This window comes from Triticum dicoccoides, chromosome 1A (assembly GCF_002162155.2).
Source record: "Triticum dicoccoides isolate Atlit2015 ecotype Zavitan chromosome 1A, WEW_v2.0, whole genome shotgun sequence".
Classification (NCBI taxonomy): domain Eukaryota; kingdom Viridiplantae; phylum Streptophyta; class Magnoliopsida; order Poales; family Poaceae; genus Triticum; species Triticum dicoccoides.
The window spans coordinates 137,521,295-137,536,294 of record NC_041380.1 but is presented as its reverse complement, the minus strand read 5'-3'; the positions used below and the strand labels follow the sequence as shown (position 1 = coordinate 137,536,294).

The 15,000-nt window shown below is 42.2% G+C and overlaps 2 non-coding genes across 2 annotated transcripts; both read right to left on the bottom strand.

Annotated features, from left to right (window-relative positions):
* Positions 1-6,636: 6,636 nt before the first annotated feature.
* Positions 6,637-6,710, bottom strand: TRNAW-CCA. The gene has a single exon. It is a non-coding gene; the product is annotated as a tRNA-Trp (tRNA).
* A 2,849-nt stretch (positions 6,711-9,559) lies between these two features.
* On the bottom strand, positions 9,560-9,632 carry TRNAK-UUU. Its single transcript has one exon. It is a non-coding gene; the product is annotated as a tRNA-Lys (tRNA).
* Positions 9,633-15,000: the final 5,368 nt, after the last annotated feature.

The window sequence follows — 15,000 nt, the reverse complement described above, 5'->3', positions numbered from 1 at the left end:
TTTACTTTGGCGGAGCATTCAATCCAGGTGTGGGAATCATTCCGACTTCATGTATATGCCCTGCCCTAGCCTCTTGGGAATGTAGGTGTCCGAGAATGGAAGCTCGGCAACAGAGCAGATCGGAAGAAGTATGTACCTCATGAAGCAAGGACTAGCCAGAGCTCTTAGTATGGCCACTTTTGCAGGATGAATCCGTTCACTGCCTGCTTCTCTATCGCATTGGACCTAGAAAGAGTGCAAACAGGAAGCATAGATCCTTGAGAAATAGAGGAGCTATGAGTGCTGTCCACAACCTCTAATGTTCCAAAAGATATAATCCGTCACTCGCTCCAGAGACCTCAGTACCGTGCTAACTCCAAGAATTTCCTTCTTTACTACATAAAGCATCAGCTGCTGGATAGAAAGCAAAAGCATTTATTTATAGCTTACAGTTAGCTTTCGCTTGATTTCTTTCTTATAAAATTACATTTTGTTGATTGTAGATTGGGTCGGTGTAAATAAAGGGTGAGCTCCAAACTACAGTGGGAAAGGCCGAGTATACACCAACCATACTTTGGAGTGAGAAGGAGATCCTAACTAACAAAATAAGGCATCTGATACTATGCTGAAAAGTCCCGTTTGGTCACTTTTCAAAAGAAGGATGCGCCGCTATTTTATCATCATCTGGCACTGCTTGACTTGCTTTCACAGCTTTTAGCTTGAACGTGGCACTAAAGCCTCCATGTCAACTAAAGAAAATAGTTCAAGACAGTAGAGCACAGAGGGAATTACCAACATGGGTTCAGCATTTCGTTTAGTGAATGCGGAGATAAAAGCAGCTGCTATTGATGTGCAATTGGACCGCTCGCATCGCTCCTTGACACGAAGGCTATAAGAATCAAAGGAAATACTGGGCGTAAATGACTTTGGAGTTCAAACCTGGCAAAATCCTTACTTACTCGGCTCCAGGCCAAAGCGATGAAAAGACCCTTTATTTAATATGGTCACACCCATGAGAGAAAGTCTAGCCCTATCAACACCTTCTGATCCTAGTTGGCTCGAGTAAGGCAGGCTACTTCTAAGCAATCTAGAGAACATTGAACCTCATTGAAAAGAAATAACTTCCGGCCAACATAAAGATCCAGCAACCTTTTGCCTGACCTCGGCTCTAACGCATTCCTCCTAGCCTAGATTTTCACTACATTCTTTGGGATCAATGCCTACTTCTTGAACTTGAAATACCTGTATCCCTTCTTCGATAAGTGGAATGTTTTGCTTGAGCGTCTACTTTGGCGAAACCCTTGTTATCTATGCTATGTATTTGTGGCCTAGCCCTCTATAAGGCACACATTTTTCATATGTGAGGCTATAGAAGGAAAGCAACAATCCTGGAGGAGGAAATAGTTCACTTGTTGGGCACCTGGGCTCCCTATTCGTAAATTCACTTACGTGACGAGCAATTAACAAGGCGCGATGCGTTTGAATGACATGTTATTTGAATAATATTGCTGCTGTGTCGCAAGTCTCAGTCTTCCAAAATAGGAGACGACTATGGACAGAGATACCAGGTAAACGGAGTGCCAGTGATTGCCTTAGTTGATAGTGGCAGCACACACTGTTTTGTAGACCCCAAAGATTGTGAAGCGGGTTGGTTAAGACTCAACTCCGTATAAACCTATGGAAATCGCAGTAGCAAATGGCGCTAAGATGTATTGTGAGCACAAATGTGATGGCATGCTATGGGTAATGCAAGGGAAGGAGTTTCAGTTTGACATGAAAGTCATGGAGGTAGGTTTGTATGAGGGGGAGATTGGATTTTGTTTCTATAAGAAGGAAGGGCCAATTATTTTCTCAACCAGTGCACCATCCATAACATTGGTCAAGGAAGGCAAGAAAGTAGTTTGAAAGGGAATTCAGGATCAGACAAGGAGGTCAGTAGAAAGAGGAAGGGTGCAGTTACAACAAGGAGAGATTTGTATGCTCGTGCAAGCTTTTCCAGTGAATGCCACCAGCAAAGAAACCAGAATACCTAACAGTACGAATAAGTTACTTACCCGAGACTCTGACATTTTCAATGAGCCAAAAGAGTTACCACCAGACCCATGATCATGTAATACCTCTTCTGGAGGGAGCTGAGCTGATTAATCTCAGGCCGTATAGATACTCGCACGATCAAAAGGCAGCCATTGAAAAGTTGGTCGATGAAATGCTTGCAGCTGCTATGATTAGGCCAAGCTCAAGCCCTTTGCCCTTTTCAAGTCTTGTACCTGTAGGTAGGATGGGTGGGAGTTGGCGATTATGTATAGACTACATGAAACTAAATAGCCTTACCATTAATAAAAATATCCCATTCCTTTCGTGGATGAACTCTTGGAAGAGGGCAGTCCCAAATGAAAAAAAGCCATTTATCGATCCCAAGAAGCAAGTGAATTAGTTTTATTGCTTTTCTTCCTTTACCTTCTGTTTATTGCAAGCACATATTTTATAGTATTATTTGAGATGCTGGAGTAAAAGGGAGTCAGAGGTAAGCCCTAGCTAGCCGCCCCCTCTTCCCTATCAGCTGAGAGTTTGCATTCGCCAGTGTGCCACCATTCCTTATTCATAATGTACTACACTTCTCTATGCTTCAAGCATTCCGCTTTCATCTTGTGATACCCCAGACCTATTTCTTTGGATCCTTAACTACAAAAGTAAGCACCTCCCCTAACTAATTAGTTAGTATCGAGAGACTCAAAAATCATTAAAGTTGAGAAACAAAGGTACTCTTGCCGATGGAAGAAATTCCATAAATGTCCCATAGAGTCAAAAAGCTGTTTTGAGGAACCAGTATCAAAACTTGACCCATTAGCTGCTGCCCTACTTCATCCAAGGGCTAGGTGTGGGTGTGACTAAATCCCCTCCTTCCTTACTTAATAGTTATTTTAGTCTCCTTGGGCAGTCGACCCCTTCAATTGGTCATGCTTTTCTTGTTTCTCTGGATTCGTTAGGCATGCGACGGGCGAGCAATCTCTTGATACTACGCCTAGCCGTGGGCTTGCTCTTCTTTTTGACCTTGCTTGATCACTCACTAATAGGGATTGGGCTGATCCAGGCATGCAAGCACTCAGGTACCCTTTTCATCCACTCCTTCATCCGCTGATTGTCGCTGTCGATGCCCAGCTATTTAGTTTGGAAAGTGTTAATCCGAGTAGTGAGCCCTATGGCATACCTCTGAAGGTACCAACGCTTGCACTTGTTTGTGTTAATGGATCCAGCAAGACTCTAATATGATTTCTAAGGATTTGAAGAACGATGTGTACATGTTTCATTTCACCTAATCCATCATTTGAGGAGTGGGTTTCGCGATTGGGCTCAGATAGGGGTAAAGAGGGGGAACGGAGGCAGAGTTGATAATTGTATGGTTTCCCACTAAGCGCGAGCATAAAACTTGATCCTTCCTCACCGTAACCATGGTGTCAAGTTGATTCGCCCCGGATATCGATACCTTCAGCCAAGACCCATTCTTAAGTACAAGCCAGTGGTGGTGTCCGGTCGAAGGAAGTTAGTGCTAAGCACTATTAATATCGTATCGAATCTTATGAGTATTTTAGAGTATCTTTGGACCCCAAAGAGTTGTATAAGTAGTCAAGAAATACTCCATTTTGAGTTATGGTTGTGCAACCGATCGTACCCATCTTTAGAACATTATTGCCCTTGCGGACAAGAAGAATCGATCTATCAAAAATATGTTATGTAATGTATTCAGTTGAGTTGAACCCTGCGCATGACCAAAAGAAAGGAAAGATCCGTGTGTATGAAAGCCGTCTGGACCCCAACTGGAAGAGGAACGTTGTCTCTTGATTTCTTCTTTGAATTCAGGTATCAATTCAATTATGATATGAAGAAAAGAGAGAAAGAATTAGGTCCACCAAAGGAACCCCAGTGAAATGCCTTCCTGGCTATCAAGCATTTTGCATTGCTCAAAGCCTAGAATCTTGTATCTGGGAACTGGGAAGAAGATAGACGGTCAACGGCTGTTGCCAATAGTCCTGAATCTGCAAAGCTACTGCAAACACATGCAACACAGGCTACAAGAATGAAGAAACCATGAAACCAACCTAAAATCACTGCCAGCACTTAGTTAGTTAAAGCCCAGGAACCACTTGTGTTACGCCGGTGAAGCAGAAGCTCCGAAAGCTGTCCGAGGAGCCAGCCATAGGTGGGTTCTTTACTGGCCACAGGTAGGTCCCTTACTGCTGGATCCTCTAAGCAGGGAAAAATCGTAGCTAGTATGAATTGGAAGAACGATCATACCGAACCCAGGATCCTGCAACTATTCTTCCTTCGTTCAAGACTCGCTTTTCTTGCGGGTTGAATGAGTGAGCCTTGGCCATACATACTGAGATTCAACAGTCAACTTTGGAGTCCGTCCTAAAGCCCCACCAATCTACATAAGTGATACCAGGGTAGGTACTTGAAAGACGAGAATAGAACCCATGCTGATGTACCTTAGCTTTTCCGCTCTTCCAATCCTAAACAAGATCACAAATAAGAGTCCCAGGCCGCTTAACGCCCTCTTAGCACATATGATAGGAGCTGGCATACAGAATTACAAGAAGTTGGTACTTTTTCCAATCCTTTCTGCTTTCTCACCAGCAAAATAGGATCGACCGCGAAATCAAAGAAATCTTTCACCTCACTTCTAAGATGAGCTAGCGCTCGCATCACCTTTCGATATCCTATATTTTTGATATTCAACAAGTAGCATTTCCACGGCATTACCACAAGGATTTCCTGTTTCCCCAATCCACCAGCTACGTTCGCACACTTCCAAATAGTAAATGCTCCCGCGGTTGGAGTTGAGACTTTCTTATCCCTCTTGTTACGACGGATCGAGCATATGATTCTTTTCTTGATTGAAATCATTCACTTTTCCTTGAAATCGTCACAAAGTAATTGGAAGAAGAAGTGCTTGAGAAGCTCATGGATATATTCTATGGTGGCTTCTCCAATAGTTCGAGCCAAAGCTTCATTTCATTGTTTCTATAATTTTCTTCAGTTTATCATTGCCCTCAAGTACAAGTAATTTATGACAAACTTTCTTTCCCATGGTTCGGGTGGGCACGGATATGGATGGCAGGACAGGAGTGAAGATCCCTCAGCTAAGGGCTAGACTGGATGTTTCACTGTCTGATGACGAGTGGCACACAAATCAACCTGAGAAGGATTCTGCTATGTAAAAAGTGTTTATATAAACGAATTGTTTAACGCCAAGATGCCAATAGCAATGATGGATAAAGCAACTCCCACGAGTAGGGCTCGAAAGCCGGGGACTCTCCTGGCAAAGAATCTGAACGATCTGAGTTCTTTTCTGAGAAAGAAGAAGATGCAAGGCATGGATCCAAGCCTGAAGGCGACATGGAGTGTTATTATTATCGTTACTCCAGAGAATGGGAGGCACTCTCTTCTTGCAAAATGCAGTTCTGAAATCTGTAATCTAGATGATTCTTGTTGAAGGGGACGATGCAGCCTAGCGGTTATGAACTTTTTGTTCGATTCAAAGGATTTCCACTTGAGTAAAGCTATGGTGGGAAATAAACTACCAATTAGGCAATGCGCGTCTCTATTTCTTGAATTCTCTGGTCTAGGCAACCCGAAAGAGTTGTTTAACAAAGACAAGTCTGAATTTGAAACGCAATCCAGCAGAGAAAATAAACTTAAGTAACCACCAGTTGAAACTGAGCGAGGATGCCTCTCCTAATGGAAGTTACGGGCTCAAACAATACCTAATGGTAGGCAGCTTTGCTACCCGAGCATCTCTTTCTTATTAAGAACGACATAAATGTTGATTTTCTACTCTCGGGAGTAGTTAAGGGGGACTATGCCCAATAAAATAGGGACTACGGTAGGCATGAAATGAAACTTCTTATCTTAGGTACGGAATTCCTCCACATTAAGAAACCAACCTACCCTTGACAAGTCAATAATCAATCACTAGATTTAGGATCACAAGCCGATGCGATGCTTCACGTCGAAATGGGTTAGTCTGCATCTGAGAGACCCCGCCTAGCTCTAAAATGTTTTCAACCTTTCCTCGACCTCATGGAATGAACTAACTCATATGCAGTGAGCATATTATCATAGACATCCCTCACGATAGCGAACTTGAAGAAGAAGCTGTTTCGACATCTACTTTATCCCAAGTGCAATAATGCTCCAAGTACGGGTTTTCAAATTCATTCCTCACTGACCGCGTGTCATCTTCAGTTCACGATTGAGGCTCAGATGGAGACTGATGAGATACAGGATCTGGCTAAGGTTGACATCCAGGCTCTGGACAAGCGATAAGAGATACTTTCTGAAGGATCCAGCTAAGAAAATGAAATGGGTTAGTGGGAACAAGCAGCTAAAGCGCAAAGGTAAGGATGAGCTCGAAAAGTGCAAACTTGAATGATAGCTAGTGGTGTATTGAGACTTTTGAGCTTCTCCATCGATCACTTTTGCGGAAGATGAGTCCTTTCTTTTCCAGCAACTTCAAATCAGAAAGCCCCGACTCCCATAAAGAATGCTTGCAGATCTTTCTTTTTATTACGATGATGATATGGACCTCATTACTGTCTCATTTTCTTATATTTATATAAGTTCTTTTTTTTGGATTCGACATAACAAGAACAGAATCACGCTCTGTAGGATTTGAACCTACGACATTGGGTTTTGGAGACACACGTTCTACCAAACTGAACTAAGAGCGCTTTCCGGGAGATAAAGAAATAAAGAAAAGGATGATTTTTGTACCGCATGCATATAGAAAAATGAAACTCTGAATTTTGTCCAATTTGAATCGATTTCAATTGATCCCTCGTTACTGCCCATAGGAGAAGTAATAGGTAGGGATGACAGGATTTGAACCCCTACCTTGTTTTCCACATCATAATTTATTCCTCCATCTATATACAACTTTCTTGTCATTTCTTCTTTTTGGTTTCATATAATAAATGATATACATCTGAAACCCAACCTAACGTATAAAGAATGAATATTTATCGGTAATGCTCAGGAAGAAAGAAGGGGTCATCTTTTTGTTTTTTATTCCACCCTCATGTACCCTTCTTTGCATTTTTTCTAAAGCCTGATCAACCTCATATCACCTAGAACAAGTCATGGACTTCTTCAATGAAAGAAAGTCTCATGGAAACGTTTTCAACGAAATAAGAACCATACAAAATAGATTTCTTGATCTTTTTATTTAGGAAAACGGATTTTTTCGCAGTTTTTTCTTTTATCCTAAAGATATGTAGAACGAGTGTATTATGAAATGTTCGTTGTCTAGCTTTGCATACATCGCTACTTAATCGTTTAGTGGTTATCGATGAAATTACTTCACCATAGAGAAAATATTATGGAAGTTTATATATATATATATATTATTGGTTGCTTTTGTTTATGTCCAATTGGAAAAGTTGATCTTCTAAATTCATATGTTTAGCCTAAAGTACATAACTTGTGTTCCTCCCTAGTTCTTGCAAAGCCACCTAATCAAGCCTCACCTCATTTGTAGTTATAACATGTTCAGCTGAAAGCAAACTCAAAATAAAATGGGTTTACTATTAGTAACACATATACTTTTTTACCTTAGCTCTTTCTTTATTGTTCATTGAGCAGTTCAAATGCTTTGATTGCTTATCAGATAAGAGGTAAAAATATTCTTCATTCGTTTATTTTGTTAATTCAAAATTGCATTCAAATCCATTCTTTCTCATAACTTGAGAATATGTACAGCGCAGAACAGAAAAGAAGGCAGATTTGATGAGTTGTAGGGGCGGACCCACTTCCACTGATTTCTCGCGGGAAGGTTCTATAAGGGAAGAAGAATCAGAGCTGTGACCTGGTAACCTTGATTTCTTTCGGAACGTCATTACAAGAGTAACAAAGAAAGAATAACGTAGATAGGAAGGAGAGAGCCGAGCCCCAAGGATAATGAATTGGTATGTCGGGTGCTTACTTGAGCAAGAAGCCAAGTCATCGATAATCAAAGAAAGGTGTGAGTGAACGAGCCCAACTTTCCGATTCAAATATGACTCCTTTCCACTTTCAACAAATAGAGAAATCTCCGCTAGGCTAGCAGTGGGTAACCAACGTAGTGCCCCATTCGTTCCATGACATCCAATTAGTTCTCCTCGGATTCCAATCCAATCTCCCAATCAGTGAGAAATAGACGGTCGGATGAGATCTCGAACGTTGTCCCTACCTACTGAGGAATCAAAAGTGTATGTAGAAAAAGAGAGTGTTGGCAATGCATCGAGGAGAACTTACCTTGTGAGTCACTACTCCGGCACTGGGCAGGAATACTACTAGCGAGGCTTATAGGCGGCTAGTTCTTAAAGAAATTTGTCAGCTATAACCTAGCCTATTGAATCTAGTACGCCCGAAGCACGAAACTAGATAGGTAGCCCTACCTACGACTAGAAAAGTATCGTATTTTTTTTCTTCCAGTAAATCTTCCACTCATTCCTTCCTTTATGGAATATCATTGGGAGTGTATTTTCCCTCTCAAAAAAGGATTCGCCCTCACTTCACTGAACTTATTGGAAATGCCTAGGAAAGAGTTCATTCACTTGCCCAGCAACCCTACTCCTCATAGTTGATCCGAATTTCTATCCCTGATTGACTCAATCAGGAAGAGGAAGACTTGATAAAAGATGAAAAGAAAGGATTGATTACCTTTTTAAGTCAAGAAAAGAAAGGAAAGGGCTATTTATGAGTTTATGTAGATGAAGTTTCAGATTCTTGGATGAGCGGAACATCTTTGAGACAAATCATCTCTACCCGGGTACATAGCTTCATCCAAACCATGGATCCACGAATTGTTGACTCGCTCTAGAAAAGAGCTTCATAGTTGGGAGCTTTGAACCGATGATCGATATGGTTTCCTAGGATGAGAACTATGGTTTACTACTTGACAATAAGAAAGTTGTTTTATCTTTTTTTTTCACTTTTTGAGGTGTTTTGCCTAGTCTGAATTTCCCCTTCTTCTATTTAATCAAGATGGATAGCAAAAAAGCATGAATAGGCCTACTGGGATGGAAGGAGAGAAGGACTGAACGAGAAAAGGAAATACCTCTTTGTTTACCTTGGAATGAATTGCTCAACTACTTAGTTAACGAATAGAAACGTTCATCTATGATCTTTCTTAAAAAAGATAGGACTGTACGGCAGTTCTCGTTAGTAGATTCGCAGAACAGAAGAAGAAGTTCACTCTGACTTGCGCACTACAAAAAGGCAGCCAACGACTTCGGACGTACTCCGTCTTTCGAGCCTCTATTTAGCTTCAAAAGATAAGGTGCTAGTGCAACGAACGCTGCTTTGGTGCGTCCCACCCCAACTAACTAGTGCTTGACTTGACTTTCCCCCGCGCCCTATCCAATGAATAAGGAGAAGGCCGGCCTATCAATGACCGAGCCAGTCTGATCTCCTTTATACTTACCTCAAACAACGAGCGAAGTCGAGATGTTGATGAGAAAGGGGCTTTTCTCAAGGCCAAAGAGTGCTCTTTGAAGGCTACTATGCATCCTTACGAATACAAGAGTGGTTTTTTTTGTTTTGGGTATAGCAGGACTTGAACCTGCGACCATTAGGTTAAAAGCCCAATGCTCTACCAACTGAGCTATACACCCGATTTTACAAGAAGGCTTGGTGCAGAAAAGAAAAGAGGGCGGCCTGGCCCCTTTTCTTCTTATCATATCACAAGGGCGCGGCTCTGTATGGTATAGTATTGTGGAGCAAGTTTGGGAGTCCTTTCCACTCATTGAGGATTCTATCTAAAAAAGAAGGTCAACGGGGGAGACTACAATAGCTCGAACTCAGACTATCTACGAAAAAGGTAAAGCCGTATTTCCTAGGGTTCGACCGAAAGAAGCTGTGTTCTATGGTTTGACGTTGTGGAGGTCCAGCACTCTTCTAAACAAAGAAAGAGGGGATTCGCGCTACCTCCTACTCCTACAGAAGATCAATTGGCGCAAACTTCCGATCGATTCCTTATTCATTGTTGCTGACCCTTACATCATCATAAAGAGAATCAAGATATCCCAAGAACCCAGCTAGGGATGAATGACTAGCGCTCAAGAACAAGCAAGGGATGAGCGCACGGGAGCGGCGTTGCTTGTTGCTTTATTATCACATTAGAGAAGCGGAACCTCCAAGCTTAGACATCTCGAACTCAAAAACTACCCTTTTATCCCACCCTGCTCCTCCGGCATCGGAAGCAGAACTACCTGACCGAAGGAGATAGACAGGAAGGGAAGACGGTCATACAAAGGCCGAATAAAGCTCTCTTGAAGCTGCATCTGAATAGACCTAGAGTCACTCAGTACATACGAACCCTTGAATAAATAAGAATTGAGAAGTATGAAATGTGGGCATCATAACAAAAAAAGAAAAAGACCGAACCAGTAAGACTAATGTCTACTTATTTATACCTTTGAGAGGTCCACTTAGACTATTATGATTTTCTCTTTAGCTATGTAGGTTATATAAGATTCAATTCAATCTAACAAGCGGACTGGACTACCTTCGGCTACTACAATATATTTAGAAACCTAAGAAGCTGAGCCTACTTTACGCACTTAAGGCAGCAGCAGATGATGAAGAAATGGGCGGTAGATGATAATGAGAAAGGGCGCCCCTTGGCATTTCCTGTGGAGGAGTCTGATGGATCCAATCACGACGAATGATGTCAACTCCCTCTTTTGCGCCTAACTTGACTCTGATTCTCCCACTATGAGAGCTGATCCAGGGGCTAGTTCGTCTACAGAATGGAATTTACGAAAGCCCCCCGTCTTTCCGACTCAATGTATTGCCCTTTGGGACCAGGATCTGACGAGGAAGTGAGAGAGGGGACACCAAACATAGGTGCGTACCATTGCCCCAATCCAATGGACTATGTCATACAGGGAGGAACCCTTGGAGGTTGAGACAGAAAGAAAGCAGGTTTTGCTTCTGCTTCCTTCGAGCTACCAAACTCTTTCGTCAGGTGTGGGTCAAGTTCCCTCATTATTGCTTGACTTCCCCTTTGGGGCACGAAAAGATGGACTAGGACTTAAGTAAGGGAGAGGACAACCCCTGTTTCTGGCTTACCTTCAACGAGTGAGTGCTATTCCCATTCCTTACTTTGATCCGACCCTGTTCCCTGACCAGTTTGCTTGCTCACTAGAAGAGTCAAGCGAGAGCAGCTAGTTTAGAAGGAAAAGGACACCTGGGGCTATTCGGCCTCACTTTTCGGAGACTGAACTACCGCTCGCTTACTTGCTGATCAAGGAGGTCATTTCCACTTACTCTAAGCATAGAAGGAAGAAGATTGAAAAACTAACAAACAAATTTACTTCAGCCCTACTTACTTATAGGCTGACTTGGCCCAGGAAACAAGGTTCTATTAGGCTTGCAGGGCTTAAAAAAGAATGAGCTAGATCGCAGGTATTTGGATACGAGGTAGTAGCAGGGTCTAGTCGAAGCGGTGCGCAAAGTGTACAAAGGCGAGTCTCACGGGCAGCGGCATGTGAGGGGTCTCCCGAACTTCATGGAAGACGCAGTTAGGGAGTTGGAAGATGCACTTTGGACTCCTGCACCAGTAAGAATGGAACTGGAATAAAAAGTCGGGGTAGCTAGTCACTCCGTTACTGAGGAAAGAGAGGATGACATTTCCATAAGTAGACTCTCCTTCTTACTGAATCCTTATCCTGCCCTCTCTACTCGGGAACAATTCATTCTTAACTCGTACATAAGTTCCGGGCGTCGACAAGAGAGTTAGCAATCTACAGCTGGTTCGGTGGACTGGTGGTGACACGGGCGGGCCCTCTACTTTATTTGCCGAATCCAATCAATCATGGGCGGCCCTCTTCGTTCACAGTCATTCTTTCCTTTCGAATCCAATTGTTCCAATCTGACCAAATAGCAATTCATTGAAATCATTCGGGTCACTACTTTTTTAAGCACTTGACCAAGCCTATTTCTATAGAAAAGGACAGGAATCTATTGACTTTGAGTCTGTCTCCTACTACAAAATGGGAACTGAACACAGGATGGCAATTGTGAGAAAAAAAATCCCCTCGTACTACATCATTATTTATTCGATTTTCCCTGGTAAGTGCTCCAGATGCAGTTGCTTTAGTTGATGTAGTGAGTGGAACCTAATTATCTGTTTCCTTTCATACCAGAGTTGCCTTTTGTAGATGAGAAAGCCAACAATTTTGCAAGGAGTTGATAATTGCACTTGAAGTAGTAAGTTTAAAGACAGTTGAAACTTAATGGCACCGTTTAACCAAGCACTCTTGTAGCTTCGGAAACTCCGTGTTCTGATCGGTGAGGCAAGAGACGAATTCATCGTCAGTTACCTCGACGATATCCAAAATACCCTCAAGACCATGAAGACAGATAATGAGAGTCAGGTTCAAACAATTCAAGGATTGTAAATACCATAACATCAAAGTAGAATGCACCAAATTTTTCCTATTACCGGTTCCAGGAAGAGCACACCAAATGAAAGAAACTATTACTCAAAAAGCGAATCACATCTCGATCCACAAACTGCCAAAAGCCTTTGTTATTCCATTCCCAGTGGAACGTCAACCTGTTTAACAACAATTTTCTAAGAAACTTGCTGAATTCTAAATGAAACAACCTTATTTTCAAGTGACAGGCAATATCCATTTCAACCAATTATTAAAGATAAAAGGGCTAACTGCACAGCTAATTGAATTCCTTTTCGAGGTTGAGTTCATCTTGAAACCGCATTTGCTTCCTAATTAAACTAAGAAAAAATAAGAATATTAAAAGAAAGACTCCATAGAACATGAATGAATTCAGGTACATCACATCAGGCTGATATGTGCCGGTATCATACATGTTTCAAGATTCTGGCTAAGCCCTTCTTGTTGCCACATATCCAGTTTCTTCTAAGGTTTCTGGAATTGCTCAAGTTCCTGCTCAACGCTTCTTGTCTAGCTCCAGTCTAGCACTTGTACCAGTCGCCTACCAGATCACGGCTTTGCTCCAATTCTACTCTCCAATTATGCAATCCTCTCAAAAATTGGGGCTTTTCTTCACTTGAGCACTTCCCCTCGCAGTGGATTCCACTAGGTTCTTAACCTCTTCCCAATTCTTAAACTGAAACCTGCGATGTCTAATCCAACTCGGCACCTAACCAACTTGTCAGCATCGTAAGTTTTCCTCAACATTCCCCCTAGAAATACAAAAATAATGTAAATCTCCTTTCATTTATTTATTAGGGATGAGACGTTCTTTTACTTTTTCTATTTTCTAGAATAAGTATGCTCTGGAGTAAAAGGATTCGAACCTTTGCATGCCGGTACCAAAAACCGATGCCTTACCACTTGGCTATACTCCAAACGGGGGGAAGGCTCGATGAAAACGAGCTGGGATATAGATTTTTCAGAAGGAAGAGTTAGTTACCCTCGGTCTTCCTTCTTTCCCGGGAATCAAGGAAGTAGTAGCGGGACAGTCCTTTATTTCCCCCTTTAGACCAACTACAACAAGCTCGCTCCTTAGGTTAGCTCTCTGCTCTACCTATTTGTTTGCAATGCCTTGCTTATCAAAATAGGCCTTTCTGTAACCTGACCTTACGCTGAAAAACTGCACTTGTTGGCTCTACGTCCACTGAAACTTATGAAAAAGAAATGTTATTCTATCGATATCTTCAAGAGTTCCCTAACCCCCTGACTGAGAGTGCTATGATGGGCTATTGAAGTTCGTCCCTGCGGCACGGTGGGGCAGTGCAATTCCTTTCATTAATGAAGTTCCGCCCTGACACTCCCATTATTGGCTTCCTTCCCTGGGGACCGCTCGGGCGAAGGCAGAGCATGGAATGATCGTAGGGGCATCCTTCCTAGGTGAAAAAGACGTGTGTGACTAAAACCAGGAGGAGAAATCCATTTTCAAATGGCGACAGTAAGAAAGGAATCACGAAATAGAAGAAAAAGTGCACTGTGCTGGCAAATGTGGAGAATAGCCATCCATCTTTCATCAATGAAATTGTTCCGTATGGGTAGCAAATACACATATCAGAAGAGCCAACCCGAAAGCACTTGCTTCAAAGAAGCAGCAGTTACCAAGAAATTCCTGTTTCAAGTCAGTATATCTCGATAGAACCAATTCCAATCCAGGTAGTGTGAACAGAGGATGTGGAAGTTCTGTTTCCTTGCCTTGTCAAGCATTTCATCTGACACTCTATCTATACTATAGCTAGATCAATTCCTATTCTTTCTTCCAGGCGACTTTACTCCAAAGAATTTTTCCTTCTTATCTTGACTCGATCTAACGAAATTGGATTGATTGGCACACCGCGCATCTAGCATTCGCTTCTCCTATCTATCTCTTCCAACTAAGCTGATCATTGGAAAATATGAAATCCTGCAAGCAATCATTCCAGAGCCAACTACGAAGATACCTGGTCTTCCACTCTGTTCACTGGAGGAAAGAGAAGAAAGTAAACAATTCTTCAGAGGAATTGGCTCTACCAGAACAGAGGAATTGGCTCGCTCCTCCGCTCGCTGGGTAAGCATAGAATGCACACCAGTCTGGTATCAAAGTGTATCTACTTGAAAAGGAGACTACTTGAACAGATGAAATGGAAGGAAGAAATGAAAGTTCGATCTACCAACGTAGAGTCCGCCCCTCCCAGGAAGAAGAAATTTGCTACTTTGGCTCATCAGTTGGTAAGTCTGTCTATGAAGTTCAGTGCCCAGAAAAGAGAAAAAAAGACCAAAACAAGCTTTTTCAAGCTCTACAAGTCCTATATATATAGTGTTCCACTAGATAGCCGTGTTAAACTAGTCCAGTCTTGCCGAGTGGCCTTATCTTCTGGTTACCTGGTCCGGTACTTCTACTTCGAGAGTGAGTTAGTAAACAGGATCAACTTTATGATCCATTTTGAGAAATTGCAATCACAGAATCAGAACCAGTGGGTCTAGAGTCCATCCTCACATAGTTGAAATGCTGCTTCTCCCTTCTCCTTTCCAAAAGAAAGTGGAT